Source organism: Conger conger, chromosome 8 (genome assembly GCF_963514075.1).
Source record: "Conger conger chromosome 8, fConCon1.1, whole genome shotgun sequence".
NCBI lineage: Eukaryota > Metazoa > Chordata > Actinopteri > Anguilliformes > Congridae > Conger > Conger conger.
Window position 1 is genome coordinate 8277254 of NC_083767.1, and position 11313 is coordinate 8288566.

At 45.7% G+C, this 11313-nt stretch overlaps 1 protein-coding gene across 1 annotated transcript in view; it reads left to right on the forward strand.

The window, feature by feature from the left end:
• The window catches only part of LOC133135860 (non-muscle caldesmon-like), a 62271-nt gene that overhangs the window by 11824 nt on the left and 39134 nt on the right, over window positions 1–11313 (forward strand). The window contains exon 2 of the mRNA XM_061253176.1: window positions 9811–9872. The gene's annotated coding sequence lies outside the window, so the exon portion shown is untranslated. The remainder of the gene's footprint in view (window positions 1–9810; window positions 9873–11313) is intronic.

Below are 11313 nucleotides of genomic sequence, written 5' to 3' on the forward strand. Positions count from 1 at the left end.
CTTGGACCAGGAGCTGGGTCGAATAGGGGGTGAGAAAGGGGCGGATTCTCCGGATGTTGTATAGGAAGAGTCTGCATGATCGAGTCACATGTTATCAGAGAGGGAACAGTCGCCACTCCGAGGTTCCTTGCACAAGGGCGTCGGGGTCTTCGGGATGTCCCCCAGGGAAATGGAGTAATCGAGAAGGAGCAGGAATGAAGATCATTACAGTCTTACCTGGGTTGAGCTTTCGATGGTGGTCGTCCATCCAGCTCTGGATGTCACTCAGGCAAGCAGAGGTAGTAGAAATCATAACAATGCATTTCCCAGCTTGTGGTGCTGCACTAATGTGTAATGATGACAACACTCAACATCAATAAAGCTGACGATGAAGATGATGGTGATGATAATTCTGGTTGTTTTCATTGATTTGAGAAATTGAGCTTAATTTAGTCATTGTTTGCCGCATACTGTACATTTAGCCGCAACAAGGTAGAAACTGTTCAACTGTTCTTACCTCACCAATTGATTCCGACATTCCTTTCCCAATGTGAAAATATTTGGATGCAGTAGTATTATTCTAATTACTCAAAGCAAGCTTAGTGTCATTAGACTGCTTATTTAGCAGTATATCTGGTGCCTGTTTACTTTGCACATCTGTTGTACATGAAAGCAGCAGACATATAATCGCATAATCACTTCTTCAGTAAGTCTGCCCTGGATTAATCTTTTAAAATATAATTTAAAATGTGCCCTGAGGAGACACTCAGTCACTCACCCTCCCCCCCTCCCTGACTTTTCTCTCTCTATATTTATGCATATATGCATGTGCGTGCATGTTTGTAGACTTGTAGCCTTGAACGTTTTTTACTGTTGCCGGATTGGGGTATTGTGTTGCTAAGCACAGCTCGAGCAATTCCATAAAAGGCCGGGCAGGAAATGGTTTCTGTCTAATGCAGAACAGGGACATGTATCTCATCAGTGGTTTTTCTATTTTTTTATTTTTGGTCTGCGAGACTGTCAGCAGCGAACATTGCTTTGTGTCCATCAGCGTCGCCAACACATACATGTACAAGACTTTAAACATTTTATGTCCCAGAAAATGTATTCCATAAAATGTATGGATCAAAGATTATTGTTTTTTTTTAGTGTATGCTGTGGCATATAAAATGTCAGAAATACAATGCTCCATGGTGCATGACAAACACTTGTGTAAAAACACTTGAACCAAATTTCTCTGAAGTTTAAAAGAAATGGTCAATTACGATTGATTACGAGCTCATTTTTGCGGAAGGGTTACGAGTCCGTCCGCCAAACAAATTTATTTTTCTTTAAAACCAGTCTTCCATGACACATTTTTCTTTGTCTTGCTGAAAGCGTCTGTTAGTGCCAAGATTTTAATTTTATTGAACAATAAGAGCGCTCTCAATGCTGAACTGCCGCATTCAGAATCGAGGCAGAGCCTGAAGAGGAACATACAACAGTTCCTGTGACAAAATGTCCGCCGCAGAACATAGTCTAATTAATTGTACATCAAAAAGCGATTTACAATTGATTAGACTAAGCAGGGGCCAATCCATCTGGAGCAATGTGAGGCAAAGGGCTTTGCTCAAGGCTGCACTTATCTTATTGTGGCTACGCTGGGGCTTGGATCACCAACTTACCTGCAACCTTTCAGGTCCCTGTCAAGTACCTTAACCACTCGGCTATAGGCTGCCCAAATGCTTGTTGCTTGGGTGGCACCCTTTAGGTACATAAAATTGATGCCCCTAGCTAGCAGTAGATAATTATTTTGTACCTTCTCTTGCTTGAAAAACGTACTCATGTATCTCCAAAGAGAACATTACTGTACTTTCAGGGTACATTTAGGAAATTTGAAGAAAAAACAATTCTAGACTACGCAGCAGACAATCCTCCCCTGGAGCAATCCAGGGTTAAGGGCCCAACGGCTGTGCGGATCTTATTGTGGCTACACCGGGAATCGAACCAGTGACCTTGCGGGTCCCAGTCATGTACCTCAACCACTACACTACAGGCCGCTACAGGCTGCCTGTGTGTAGGGAAAGAGTCTGTGGTGACTTAAGGGTGACTGTAAGGATGTGATCCTGACATTCACTATCCCGCCCGGCTTCTGAGTGACAAGGAAAAGTACAGGTTTGTTTGGCGGAATTCAACAAATGTTTTGTCCTACTTTTTCCATAATGTGGTATTCCCTTGCCACGCTCATTGCTGCAGCCTCCACCATTCTGGCCAGGAGAGAGCGGACATGCATGAGCTCTCCTCAGAAAGAAGCTGAACATGCACAGAGCTGAGTCAGAGCAGAGAGAGAAGTTCCAAGAGCAGGCTCACCGTGGGTGGCCACTTGGCCGGCAAGAGTCACTGAAGAGAAAAGTCAAAACACTCATCCCCCCGCAAACTCAACCCCACACTGGGTGAGGCTAGAGCTGATTATGTGTCAACCAGTGGGGCATTTGACCAAGGTCGGGACTCACAGTCCAGATTTAAAACCAGGCTGTGGGGCCCATCCACACACTGGAGCGGAGTGTTCACCTATACCAGACCATGGGGCCCATCCACATACTGCTACAGAACGTTAACAGATACCAGACCATGGGGCCCATCCACACACTGGAGCAGTGCCTTCACATATTCTAGACTGTGGGGCCCATCCACACACTGGAACAGGGCCTTAACAGACACCAGACCATGGGGCCCATCCACACACTGGAGCAGAGCCTTAACAGATACCAGTCCATGGGGCCCGTCCACACACTGGAACAGGGCCTTAACAGACACCAGACCATGGGGCCCGTCCACACACTGGAACAGGGCCTTAACAGATACCAGACCATGGGGCCCATCCACACACTGGAGCAGTGCCTTCACATATTCTAGACTGTGGGGCCCATCCACACACTGGAACAGAGCCTTAACAGACACCAGACCATGGGGCCCGTCCACACACTGGAGCAGAGCCTTAACAGATACCAGACCATGGGGCCCGTCCACACACTGGAACAGGGCCTTAACAGACACTAGACCATGGGGCCCATCCACACACTGGAACAGGGCCTTAACAGACACCAGACCATGGGGCCCATCCACACACTGGAGCAGGGCGTTAACACTCAGTCAGTCTTTTGCGTAAGTCTCCACAGCAACTCGAAAAAAAATCCTCAGTCGCTCTCACCAGTACAGGAGCCTACAGTACTTCCTGACATGGGTTGACATCTGGAACAGTGTACTGTAACTATAAATACGATAAGAGGACACTGAGGTGAAACTGCTATTCTTGAGCGGATAGAAGCAGCGAAACATTCGGCATTCCGTGGGCCCTGCTAGAATGGCCCATTATTTTCCCAGTGGTTAGATATTTTAATTTGCTCTTGACGGGAACCTGTAATCAGAGGCTAAATTGTACTAAGGGCAGATAAACATGCGGTTTTCTTGCTGTAGCGTAGATCTGTGGCTCCATAGATAGGCTTTGTTTCGCCGGGAGGAATGTTTCGCGGTTTTCTGGGTGTGCAGCAGACATTCACGAGAGAGTGGTACGTGGCTGGATTTAATCAACGCACGCACTTAACTTTCGATTAAATTTCCACCCAGCAGGAACACGATTTCCCTCCTCGATCTTCACAAACTGTGTGAAGGAGAAAAAAAAAAGGTGGGTCTTTGAATGTAATTCTCAGTTTAGGATGGATATAGATTGAATCCAGGCCTACTGCGCCTTTGTGTTTATTGAAGTGAAAATATGGGCTCGCGATGGAACGGAAGTGTCTCAAAAAGCAGTTATATGCACATGGGGCCCGTCCACAGGAGCTCGATCAGGATCGATCATTGCATTCATATCGCCCTTTTCTAGACACTCAAATCATTTTGCAGTGATGAGGGGGAAACTTGCCTCAACCACGTGTACCACCCACCTGTGTGAGGAACATCTGACCACACACAAGCTGACGTGGAGAGGGAGAGAACAATGTTTTTGCCAATTGACTCAGGGGATGATTAGTTGGCAGGTTGAAAGAGCCAAATCGCGAATTTAGCCAGGACACCGGGGAACCCCCTACTCTTTGAGAAGAGTGAGATGGGATCTTTAATCACCGCAATGAGTCTCTCGGTTTAACGTCTTATCCGAAAGATGATACTGACATGGAGAATCATGTTTGTGCACATTACACAATTATTATTATTATTATTATATTTTTAATGAGTAGATGCTCTCATTAAGAGCAACTTTCAAAGATAACTTCATTTAAAACTGCATTTAGATAGTTTAATAAGAACAACAGTGCATCAGGATAAAGTGCTTGGATCATCTGCTCTGATAGCAGCAGGAAAAGCAGTGATGTGGTAGTGTTTGGGCAGAACATCTGCACATCACACCATGCATTGTGCGGTCCTCTTCATGGGAGCCGTTCTCAGTCACATCGACCACAGCATTGAATTACATTCCAATCACTGAGCAGCCATTCTTATCCAGAGTGACTTACAGAAGTGCTGACCATCGCTGTTATTCTCAGGAATACAGTGTGATATCTCAAAACAGCCTGTTTGTCATCTATAAGTGTGATGTTAACTGAACAAACCAACGATAAGTAAACGAAACCGAAAGTAAATACCGCAATACAGATAACCTATCTTTACGGGGGATATACCCATCACGGTATTCCGAAAGGAAAGCCAAAAAGAACAGATATGGAGGGGGTGGGTCTGCAGTCGGATTGGGACAAGGGGCGAGGCGTATGCTGTTCTGACACCCGTGGGACGCCCGCTCTGCAGAACTGCACAGACCCTTTCCCTCAGCAGTGTGCGGAAGTCTTGAGAAACCGTGACTCTGCGCGTCTTGTAAACTCTGGAGTTTGTTTTTTCTGACCATATTTGGTCAGATGGAGAAAGGCCAGTGAGCAGTGACCCTTTGATGTGCTGTACAAGCATCCAAATCTTTTTTCCCCCCTTTTTGAAACGGCGTCCATTTTGATGCGTTCTGATAGGGGATTTGTGTATGAAAATTGTGTGAGGGCTGATCTGTGCCTCACCCAAACATCTGGCAGCATCCAGTTGTTCCCATGTCTAAAAGATGTATATGTAATCGAGAGATCTGTCATTTAGATTCTGAATTTAATACCCTAAGCTGATGAAACTGAAGCACTAAAAATAAATATTGAAAATACTTATCGTCCACACTGACATGCTCATTAAACAGGCTGCAACAGAAATGCATCAAATTGGGACGCTGTCACGTTGCCATTTTGTGAATAAAATGATTAATAACCTACAGTGTAGGGGAATGCCAGGAAATCATACAAAAATATGTTTGCATTTATTACAAGAACAAAGTAATGGGATATTTTAGCTATAGAGACATGATGAAAAGTAGATATGGCTGAGTGATGTGTTTTTGCCGTTAAGCTGGGCGGCTTTACAATTAAGGCACAAATTTTGAGTCGTTTAGAACATTTGTTATGGTGAAGAATTTGCTGGAAAGATTGTGCAGGTGCACATCTGTCTTTAGGAAGGCTGAACACACAGAACGGGACTGAGGTACGTGAGGGAAAAACCTGGGAAAAGCATCCAACAAAATAATGTATTTGCATGATATACGATTAAAAAAACCATTAATAACTCATTGACTCACTGATAGATGCTCAGGAATTGCCTGGAATATTGTGTAAACGGCGTGTTACATGATATGTACCTTAAAAATATCTGATTGTCCTTGTTCGCTGAGTGCAATCCATTCTCTGTCGGTAACCTTACTCCTTATGTCAGCTTTATGTCATGATCGGAGGGAAGACTGCGTGGATGGGGCGGATTATTTCAGGAATCTGTTCCATCACGTTTTTTTCATTCCCTGCCTGTGTAATTGCTGCTTGAGCATATCCTGTGTGTTTATAGCAATGGGGTTTTGGCTCATTGAAAATGTAGCTATGCTTGGAGTTTCTCACATATAATTAAATATTAACATGAAACCACACTTGATCTGGCAGCCTTTTATGCTGAGCAAAATGCCCGTTCATGTCTGGAAGTTATTAAAATGAAATGTTGGAATGAGTGACAATTGCTTATGGCGTTTTGTGTACTGTGGATGGTTTTTTTTGACAGAAAATTTAAAAGGGCGACTGCTCGATGAAGGCCATTTTTTAAATGATCTATTTATATCCATCCATCTAACCATCTACCTGCATCTGCCTACCTCTCTTTCTGCCTCACAGGTGTTTAGGTGAATGATCTATGGCCTTACATGCAGGGTATGAAACTAAGCTTTTCACCAGCCATTCAGACATTGTGTCAGCCACATTACCGTTTACAATATAACACAACCGGGTTGAGTAGAAAACCGTATGAGCCACAATGAGAATTTTACCAGCATTTGGCTGGTAGCCAAAGTTAATTCCATACCCTGCTTATTTGGATAACGTTTTCAAGTAGACACACTGTATGATGTACCTTATCCCCCAGAATGCTTATTGTTACATTACAAAACATTACAATACATTACATTGCATTATAGGCATTTGGCAGACCTACAATAAAGTGCTGAGAATACAACAAAGATAAGGACTTGTAGATTAATCTGACTGTGGGATATATCTATAAAACCGTTTTTATACAAATAGTAATGCAAAATAATGATGTACACTTATGTAGGAACAACAATGAACAGCTTACATTACCAAAATAAATAGCAATAAGACCATCCTAGCGGACACAAGTTTAGCATTATCTAATACCTGTAATGCATTAAGAGTGGTGAGCTCATGCCCAAAGAAGCGCTGCTTTTCAGCAGGATTCGTTCTTCAGCCACCCAGGAGCTGCAGAGTTAATATAGGATGTGATTCACTAGACCAGTCTGGGAATGTGAACCAGTGTCTGGGAATGCAGGAGTCTCCGTTTTCATCCCAATAATGAGAGCACACCGTTTTAGGGCTCCCCTGTTCATTAAAGGAACCTTTTTTGGGTTGTCAGAGCCCCGTGTTGCAGCTACTTTGAGAACGCGAGGGATATTAGCTTAGGTGTAGGTCCGATCAGTCTCCGGGGGCGATTTCAGCCCCATTAACGGCGGCTCTGAGCAGCATTATCCCGTGAATAATGCTTTTCCAAATCCAATGAGTTCACCGCTATGCCAAGTAATAACTAAGCGCTTCTCAGGAAATAAATTGGATTCGTAGCAGGTATCCTGTCAGCGAATGTGGGGCCCGGCAGATGGTTTTAGAATCGAGCGCCCCGTCGTGTTGCTTTTGGCGAGAGATGGACGTCGCCCCGCGAGCTCGACTCAGACCTCAGCTGCCTCCGGCGGAGTCTGGTCCGTTTATGAGGCAGCGGCGTGTCCGCTCATTCAGTTCCTATCAAAACTCATCAGTATATCTGTCCATTTTCTCTCCTGTAACTGCATTCTTTATAAACGTGAGATTCTTTTCTAGCCTTTAGCCATTGGCCTGCAGCTGCGGAAGGCTTGTGATGGTTGCTGTGATATACGGCGGTTAATTCCGTGTCTGGAATTCTGGAATTCCCGTTTTTTCCCTTTAGGACTTCGGTGAATGTAAAGCATGTTCCCGCTGCGGCGTTCTGATTGGACGGCCAACCTCGGCCCTCGCCATAGTTACGGCAGTTAATGCTAGCGGACAGCCTGTACGGTTGCGAGCCAGTGAAGGGATTTCAGACGGAATGGGCCCAGTTGTTTATACCCGCGGGGTCAAGAGAAGAGCAAGGAGGATCCAGTGAAGGAGTGAATCTCGCTCTGTTTCTCTTTTGCTCTTTCGTTCACTCTTTTTCCTCTCTCTTTCTCCCTCTCTCGTTTTCTGAGGACTCTTAAGCCGTGGAAGGGGAGAGGTTTTGGGGGAGAGGGCTGGGTGCCCAGGAACTCAAATCAGTTGCAGATGTGAAAATTTGAATGTTTCTCCAAATCTCCTTCATGTGGAAATGATTTGCTGACTGGATTTTACCTTGTGTGAGGAAGCTGGGGCTACGGAACGAGTGGGAAAACTCAAGAGTACAGAAAACTCTTAACAGGTACTGAGAAAGAGGGAGAGAACAGTGTGAAAAGGAGGAGTGAACAAAGGGAAAGAAAGCATAGAGTGATATAGGAAGAGAGATGGAAGAGAAGGGGAAAGGAGAGATGCAAACAGACGAAAGTATAGTTAGTTGTGCAGGTATGCACACCTGACCTCAGAGGATCCAGAGAAGCAGACTGGCTCAGTAACTCACCAATCGCTTTCCCACAATGCAACTGCCGTGTCTTAACGGGTAAAACTAATGCTTTTTGACCACTCAGAAAAGTATTATAGTACAGTATATGAATAAGCTTACGCATATTCATATACTGTATGTATAACGCTGTTGGTTTTAACATTACATATAAACACCATTTCATATGTTTAATGTTCAATTGTTTTAAGCATGGACATATTCAATTGTCCTAGGTTCTTTTGCTCCTAGCATCTTGAGTTCCCATCTCCTTCACTGCCTTCACCATACCTGTCTCGTAAGCCCCCTACATTTGTGGAGGCTACACTGCATTGCAAATGTTATTCCTTTACTGCGTGCCTGTCATCTGTGCAATATGAGGTGGCACAGCAAGTGGCTGTATTTAGGAGTCCTCTGACTACATCTCGTAGACTGGATTTTGTCACTTGCGTTTCAGTATGCTGGTTTGTGTATGTAGCACACAGAATTAGGATTTATATGGTTATATGGTTCTAGTGGTATATAATGGCCTCATTTTCAAGGCTTGTCCGTGAGGGAGACAGACCATAATATCCGCACGTGGTGACCCGACACCTCGTTCGTCGAGTCGACGCGGTCTCTGTTTGTTATTCGCGAGCTGTGGATCAGAACGCATCAAAGGGCCGCGCGGCTCTGGGCCCTGTTCCCGCCGCGGGCGTAATTACCGCCGTGCGCTCTGCGTCTCGTCTCAGACGCGGCTTTGGCCGGGTCCGGCGGAGGAGGGGGTCCAACATCCTGCCAGAACCGAGCCGGCCGCGCCGGGCAGGCGGATCACGCCCGTATAGATCTAATCGCCTCGCACCGACGACAGACTCTCGCTTTTCGACTCCGCGCCAAAGATTTATACCGGATCGCCCCCCCCTGGAGGCGGGCCAACCCAAATAGCCGTGTTCCAGTAAAAGCAGCATTCACGCCTGCCGCTAGCCTTCGCCCCAGTGGCAGCATCTCAACGCACCCACACCAGATTTAAAGGGGGGGGGAAAAGCGTTTTAACGCCTAGAAACACAACACAGGCTCTGTGATACGGCTGAAGCCAGGTTTTTTTCTCTTCGCTGTGAAACGCAGCTGGGCGGTAATGGGAACTCGAGGCCCGGCGGCTAATTTGGGTGAAGGTGCGGACTTTGGCTGTAGCTGCCGCTCCAGGACCAACGCACACCCGGTGTTGAGCCGGCGAGGTCCCTGAGCCCATTGGCTGTTTCAGCGAACGGCTGGTGATGTCACTCCAGGCAAGGGGACTGCACTGTTGTTCTCTCTCTCTCTCTCTCTCTCTCTCTCTAATGTGATTTAGGCGATATCATTTCGAGGGTTTTTATTCAGTTTTCCTTTAAAAAGAAAAATGTGGTTGAGGCTATTAAAATGATTCCCTGTAAAAAATGTTGAAGAGCTTTTATGTGTAATCAACAAACTCTCTTCTTTCTCCCTCTCTCCCTCTCTCTTCCTCTCACCCTCTCTCTCCTTCTATCTTTCCCCTCTCTCTCTCTCCCTCTCTCACCCTCTCTCTCCTTCTCTTTCCTTCTCTGTCTCCCTCTCTCTTCCTCACCCTCTATCTCCTTTTCTTTCTCCTTCTCTCTTTCCCTCTCTCTCTCCCTCCCTCTCTCGCTCTCTCAGGTGCTGTGACGCAGGCCGAGGCAGGAGCTCTAGAGCACGGACAGACTCCACATTCTCTCCAGGTAAAGCCACACATGGGGCAGATCCAGCCCTTGCATAACCACACTCAGCATGTTCCATATCACAGGATACCAGAGTCTCAGCCAATGCAGGCCAGGAGCCATTCCGCATCTGTCCTTCACTCCGAGTCATGTTTAAGGCAACCAAATGCAGACGTAGTCAAGAGCTTCAGCTGTTTTTCAGACCAAATGTAGGAGCTGACAGGAAGGTGACAGTAACGCAAATAACCACGTATTACAACAGCGGTATGCAGGAGAGCATCTCTGAACACTCTATGTGTCAAACCTCTTAATGGATAGGCACAGTGGCAAGAAGACCAATAAGTCAAAAAAATAAGTCTAATATATACCTAAGAAAGTGCTCAGTGAGTTATACACTCTTCACTCTTGAAAACATCCACTCTGGATTCAAACATCATAGAGTGCTTAATTTACAAACAGAAATAGCCTCTCCCGCCATTTTTTAGATTGGACGCTTGGATAAACCGTCTCTTCAGCCAGAGAGTTCAGTGCAGTGCTCGGAGTGTTCCCAGGGCGTTGTGCTCTGAATCACTGCACGAAAATGCTCTGATCACTCTGAAGTTCCACATGAGTGTGAATGCTAGCAGATTTCATTTGGGGTGTGCACTCACACCCCAAATGACATAACCCTCAAATTCAAAAATGTGAAATCGTTGGAGTGAGAAGCAAATCCCTGATTCGTTACAATAAACGGTGTTAAAATGTAACACAAATATCTGTGAGGGAAAGGGAAGGTCTAACTTTGACTGTCCAGTGGATTCTGTACTTTTCGCCATTGGTGTGTGAGAGTGTGCGTGTGACAGTTTCTGTGAGAGTGTGTGTGTGTATGTGTGTGTGTGGGGGGTGAATGAGAAGAATGAATTGTAAAGAGCTATATAGTTGCTGGAAAAAACTATATAAATGCAGTCCGTTTACCGTCTACCTTTTTACAATGCTCAGAGAGAACGGCTTTCTTTTCTGTAAATGCTTTCCAATAGAGATGAGATGGTGACCTTTAGATTAATATTGATGATGATGATGATGATGATGGTGAAATGTCCATCATAGGATGAGGAATGCCCAGGTGACCTTGATGTGAAACCGGGCACAAAAAGTGACAGCGCTCTTCCTGGGCTCGCTCCCAGACAGAGGTCAAAGGGCACATAGCTGGAATACCTGCTGCACCTTTTAATGAGAGTCTGTGTGTGCAGTGAAGGATGCCGGGGTGTGTGTGTGTGTGTGTAATGAAGGCGCGAGTGTGTGTGCGGTGTGTGTGTATGTGTGTGTGTAAAATAGGCATGTGTGTGTGTGAACATGCGTGTGTTGTGTGTATGTAATGAAAGATGCCAGGGTGTGTGTGTGTGTGTGTTTGTGTGTGTGTCTCTCTCCCCCCTCATTTCCACGCACAGGGCAGCCGTTGTGAGGCCTAGCATGGGGGGGGAGT